General features: G+C 45.4%; 1 long non-coding RNA gene across 1 annotated transcript; it reads right to left on the bottom strand.

Moving 5' to 3' along the window:
• Positions 1-414: 414 nt before the first annotated feature.
• On the bottom strand, positions 415-1,217 carry LOC119282562. Its single transcript, XR_005138788.1, has 3 exons — positions 1,054-1,217; positions 790-880; positions 415-601 (listed from the first exon to the last, which is right to left on the bottom strand). It is a non-coding gene; the product is annotated as an uncharacterized LOC119282562 (long non-coding RNA).
• Between the last annotated feature and the right edge of the window lie 5,305 nt (positions 1,218-6,522).

The raw sequence follows: 6,522 nt of genomic DNA, 5'->3' as shown, positions 1-6,522 counted from the left end.
ATGCAAATAATTTGCGTGCTAGTCTGCTAGTATATATATCTACATGAGGGAGCTGGCACAAAGTACAGCTACAGAAATTCTACAAATAGCTGGCTTGGCAAAAACTTGACAAACTATTGCTGCCAAATTAATTCTAACTAATACCTTTCATCACTTTTCTACACCATACCACAGGCCACATCCATGTGATACAGAAAGGCTTATCCAACATGACAAAGAGGTCGCACTCACACCAATTTGAACTAAAATCAACAGTGCCAAAGAGCACCAAATGAGTAATTCTTTGTTAGAGAAGCACAGGTAGTCCTCTTAGTTCAGATAAAACTAAATTCAGGATTATAGCAGTTAGGTAGTTTTTCGAACCCAAGAAGGTCAGTGACCTGTGCGACAATTCACGGCTTCATCATGTCCGTATGCACAACACAATAAAAGAAACAAATGTTTACCTTGGACCTACATCAGATACCCTCTCTACACTCTTCGCCTCCCATTGAACATGAACCAAAAAAACTTGGTGGCTGAGCTTGTGGGCGAACTTCCATATCTTGAGCATCTCAGCATGCTTGTTTGAGAATTGGGTATCCCGGTCAGCCAACATCCTCTGCAAAAACCACGGCAAATCAGACGACCTCTCAAAGATCTGAAGAACAGGAAAAATTAATAGATACTCTGAAATCAAATGGCACATGCGGTTAGCGATCTAGAAATCAAAAATAAAATTATATATGGAGCCTTTGGCCAAAAATTAGATGATACTTTGAATATGAGCATAGAACATGGCAATCCCACCTGAGAGGGTTCTGGTGTTCATATCCATTCACTCTCACTGGAGCTATTCATGCTTTGTCCTTCCTCGTCTCTGTTGTGCCTCAATCCAAATCTGCAAGCATCCAAATCCATGGCAGAGAAGGGGATCTTAGAGGTTGGCAAAAAAAAAATCCCCGAACAAATTGCTACCCATTCTTTCTGTTCCCCCTTTATCCAACCTTAGAATCCTTTAATTCGAGATCTTAAATTTGTCCTTGTGGCCAATCAAAAAAACAGAGTACGCACCTAGTCCTCGTCTGACGGGAGGATGTACTTGGGGATGGAGGTGTCGGGGAGGCAGTACTTGAGGTCCAAATCGGAGTTGTCCTCCTCGAGGTGGAGGAGGCTGGGGGTGAGGAGTTGGGGCGGGCGAGGAGGGGAAGAACAGGGCAATGGCCGCGCTGCTGGAGGGTAGCTGGAGAGGTAGACCGGCCGCGCATGGCGGCTTGATTCATGGCGGCGGTGCCGTGCGGCCGTGCCGTCTCCAGAAGAGGACCCGCGCTGTTGTGCGTACTCAGAGAGGACAGGCCGTCGTGCCATATTTTTTCCCCAAAGACCAAGCCGAGTCCCAAGCCAATACTACATGAAATGTTTTCCCCTCTGTTTACCACTTAAAACTGTAGCGCGGGTTAATTATAAAAAACCACAGGGATTTTTCTAAAAAAACGTCGTGATGGCCTACCTGACCACCCTTTTTAACCGGCCCACGCCTGACAAACCCTAGCGCAGCTCGATCCCCTCCTCCTTCCCTTGTGCCTACGGGTGAGCATAAAAACCGAGAACCAAAGACCAAAAAACAAGAACCAAAGTGAAAGAAACCAAGGACTGAAACTTTGATTGTTCAATCGGTTAGCGAATGATAAAAGCCGGAATTATTGAGTTTTTTTTGACCCGGGCCATAACCCCTTTCCATTAAAGATATAACGGAAATACAAAGTTCACCACACAAGACCCAACAAAACGAACTACAACATAAGGAGACTAGAAAGGGGTAAGGCGAGATCAACGCATCACTGGGAAACCCGCTACAAGCACCCGTCATCGAGCAGCTCATCACGGGGCGAAAATCCAGTGACACCTATCATCACGCAAAACCACTAGACCTAACAGAATCAGGCAAACTCCAGCAGGAGCTAAAACAGTCTCACAGAGTCCACATCACCATGCCCTTGGGGCAAAAGCACTCGCGCAGGAGTAGAGCTTTAACAAAACAAGTAAGACGCCTCGACGAAATCTCTTTAGATGCAGCAGCATCAGTTCGTCGGTGCCGGAGGTGCACATATCCTCATCATCGCCGATGCATTCGACCTCAGCATCTTGGCTCCGCGCTCCATGGACTCCCTGTCCTCTCCAGTCATCAAACCTGCCCAATATGTCAAAAAGCCACAAGCAGCATACACCACATTAAACGGACTTTTAAGAGATTTGTGCTCACAGGTAGCCTGATTGCGACTGATCCAAATTGCCCATCCCATAGCTGCCAAACCAAAAGTATAGAATTTAGCCCCATCAGGAAGGAAAATATAACACCAGGAGAAGTACTGCCAAAGATTGTTTGGACACAGCGAGGTGCCAAGAACACACCCAACTGTCCTCCACACCACTCTAGCCACAGGACAAGTAAAAAAGAGATGTTGTGAGGTTTCCACTTCATTACAGAACGAGCATTTAGGATTCCCAGCCCACTTTCGTATTTTCATGACATCTCTTGTCAACACCGCATCTTGGAATAGTTGCCAGAGAAAATTTTGAATTTTTAGGGGGATTTTTGCTTTCCAGATCCACCTAAAATCACATCCTGCCAAATTTCTCTCCAGATAGGAGTAAACCGATTTGGTCGAGAATTTTCCTTTATTCCCCAATCTCCATCGAATACCATCTGTCTCCTCAGAAAGCTGCCAAGAGTTCACCACCCCAATCAGTTCATTCCACTGATCTTTTAGAGGCGGATGAAGATTCCTTCTAAAAAGGTCCTCACCTTCAAATTTTTTGAAGTCAGCTACTGTAATTTCCTGATAATTACAGATACTGAACAGGGCCGGGAATTTATATCGCAAGGGATCTTCACCCCTAATTGGATCACTCCAAATCCTGGCCAAATTCCCCGAGTTCAAAACCACCTCCCTCCCTGCCAAATAAATTTCTTTCACCTTCATAATAGCCTTCCATATGGGGGAATCCCCAAACTTACTTCTCACCGAGGAAACCGTGTCATTTCTGAAGTATTTAGCTCGAATTATCTCCTGCCAAAGGCCTTGTTGGAATTATTGAGTTGAGCTCGGTCATTGGAGTTTGCTAACCGAATTCCCAAATTAACTGAAATACAGTAATTAAAGCCGGCCAATTAAAACCTATGACCCATTCACGTTAAAAAAACTACATGGAGCTTTCCCCCACCCTTTTTCTCAGCCACAAATGCAGTCCCCACACCACGTAGAACAGAAGAACGCAACTCTCGCATGATTTCTACCCTCCCAATAGAGGGAAATCTCTTCTTTTCTTTAAAAACAGGTCGGGCCATTCTAGCACACCCCAGCTAGCCCAAGGCCCAGCCGGGCCTCCACTTATCCCCACCACTTAGAGAACCCTAGCCTGATTCTCACTCGTCTGCCTCCCTCCTCTTGATCCCCTCGACCTCACCTCGCGCCGCCAGGAGGAGAGTGTTGGGGAACGTAGCAGAAATTCAAAATTTTCCTACGAGTCACCAAGATCTATCTATGGAGAAACTAGCAACGAGAGAGAGAGGGGAGTGCATCTACATACCCTTGTGGATCGCTAAGCGGAAGCGTTCAAGAGAACGGGGTTAAAGGAGTCGTACTCATCGTGATCCAAATCACCGGAGATCCTAGTGCTGAACGGACGGCACCTCCGCGTTCAACACACGTACAGCCCGGGGACGTCTCCTCCTTCTTGATCCAGCAAGGGGAGAGGAGAAGTTGAGGGAGAGCTTCGGCAGCACGACGGCGTGGTGGTGGAGCTTGCAGTTCTCCGGCAGAGCTTCGCCAAGCACTACTACTGCGGAGGAGGTGTTGGGGAGGGAGAGGGCTGCGCCAGGGGCAAGGGTGAAGCTCCCATGCGCCTCCCCACTATATATAGGGTAGGAGGGGGCTGGTTTCTTTCCCTCCAAGTCCATTGGGGCGTTGGCAAAGGTGGGACGAAAGAAATCCCATCATTTCCTTCCCCACCGATTGTTATCCCCCCTTTTTAGGGATCTTGATCTTATCCCTTCGGGATATGATCTTATTCCTTCTAAGGGGGGATCTTGGTGCGCCTTGAAGAAGGGTGTGGGGCCTTGCCCCCACTACCCACGTTCATGTGGGTCCCCCCATGCTGGTGGGACCCACTCCGGAACCTTCTAGAACCTTCCCGGTACAATACCGAAAAATCTCGAACATTTTCCGGTGGCCAAAATAGGACTTCCCATATATAAATCTTTACCTCTGGACCATTCTGGAACTCCTCGTGACGTCCGGGATCTCATCCGGGACTCCGAACAACATTCTGTAACTGCACACCAATTCCCATAACAACTCTAGCGTCACCGAACCTTAAGTGTGTACACCCTACGGGTTTGGGAATCATGCAGACATGACCGAGACAGCTCTCTAGCCAATAACCAACAGCGGGATCTGGATACCCATGTTGGCTCCCACATGTTCCACGATGATCTCATCGGATGAACCACGATGTCAAAGATTCAAGCAATCCCGTATACAATTCCCTTTGTCTAGCGGTATTGTACTTGCCCGAGATTCGATCGTCGGTATGCCGATACCTTGTTCAATCTCGTTACCGGCAAGTCTCTTTACTCGTTCCGTAACACATCATCCTGTGATCAACCCCTTGGTCACATTGTGCACATTATGATGATGTCCTACCGAGTGGGCCCAGAGATATCTTTCCGTTAACCGGAGTGACAAATCCCAGTCTCGATTCGTGCCAAACCAACAGACACTTTCAGAGATACCTGTAGTGCACCTTTATAGCCACCCAGTTACGTTGTGACGTTTGGTACACCCAAAGCATTCCTACGGTATCCGGGAGTTGCACAATCTCATGGTCTAAGGAAATGATACTTGACATTAGAAAAGCTTTAGCATACGAACTACGCGATCTTTGTGCTAGGCTTAGGATTGGGTCTTGTCCATCACATCATTCTCCTAATGATGTGATCCCGTTATCAACGACCTCCAATGTCCATGGTCAGGAAACCGTAACCATCTATTGATCAACGAGCTAGTCATCTAGAGGCTTACTAGGGACTTGGTGTTGTCTATGTACCCACACATGTATCTGAGTTTCCTATCAATATAATTATAGCATGGATAATAAACGATGATCATGAACAAGGAAATATAAGAGTAATAACTAATTTATTATTGCCTCTAGGGCATATTTCCAACAGTCTCCCACTTGCACTAGAGTCAATAATCTAGTTCACATCGCCATGTGATTAACATTGACAGGTCACATCGCCATGTGACCAACATCCAAAAAGTTTACTAGTGTTACTAAACTAGTTCACATCACCATGTGATTAAGACTCAATGAGTTCTGGGGTTTGATCATGTTTTGCTTGTGAGAGAGGTTTTAGTCAATGGGTCTACAACATTCAGATCCGTATGTATTTCATAATTCTCTATGTCAAATTGTAAATGCTGCTTCCACGCTCCACTTGGAGCTATTCCAAATGGTTGCTCCACTATATGTATCCAGTTTGCTACTCAGAGTCATTCGGACAGGTGTTAAAGCTTGCATCGACGTAACCCTTTACGTCGAACTCTTTATCACCTCCATAATCGAGAAACATGTCCATTATTTACTCCAAGGACAATTTTGACCGATGTCCAATGATCCATTCCTGGATCATTCTTGTACCCCTTGACTGACTCATGGCAAGGCACACTTCCGGTGCGGTACACATCATAGCATACTATAGAGCCTACGTCTGAAGCATAGGGGACGACCTTCATCCTTTCTCTCTCTTCTGTCGTGGTCGAGCTTTAACTCTTAACTTCATACCTTACAACTCAGGCAAGAACTCCTTCTTTGACTGATCCATCTTGAACACCTTCAAGATCATGTCAAGGTATGTGCTCATTTGAAAGTACCATTTAGCGTTTTTGATCTATCCTCATAGATCTTGATGCTCGATGTTCAAGCAGCTTATTCCAGGTTTTCTATTGAAAAACACTTTTCAAATAACCCTATATGCTTTCCAGAAATTCTACATCATTTCTGATCAACAATATGTCAACAACATATACTCATCAGAAATTCTATAGTGCTCTCACTCACTTCTTTGGAAATACAAGTTTCTCATAAACTTTGTATAAACCCAAAATCTTTGATCATCTCATCAAAGCGTACATTCCAACTCCGAGATGCTTACTCCAGTCCTTAGAAGGATTGCTGGAGCTTTGCATACTTGTTAGCGTTCTTTAGGATTGACAAAACCTTCTGGTTATATCACATACAACCTTTCCTCAAGGATATCGTCGAGGAAACAATGTTTTGACATCCTATCTGCAAGATTTCATAAATCATGCAGTAATTGCTAATATAATTCCAACAGACTCTTAGCATCGCTACGAGTGAGAAAGTCTCATCGTAGTCAACTCCTTGAACTTGTCGGAAAACATCTTAATGACAAGTCAAGCTTTCTTAATGGCGATACTTACCATCATTCTCTGTCTTCCTTTTAAAATCCATCTG

The sequence above is a fragment of the Triticum dicoccoides genome, chromosome 3B, assembly GCF_002162155.2.
Source record: "Triticum dicoccoides isolate Atlit2015 ecotype Zavitan chromosome 3B, WEW_v2.0, whole genome shotgun sequence".
Taxonomy (NCBI): domain Eukaryota; kingdom Viridiplantae; phylum Streptophyta; class Magnoliopsida; order Poales; family Poaceae; genus Triticum; species Triticum dicoccoides.
The sequence above is the reverse complement of the archived record's forward strand: the minus strand, read 5'-3'. Positions and strand labels throughout refer to the sequence as shown.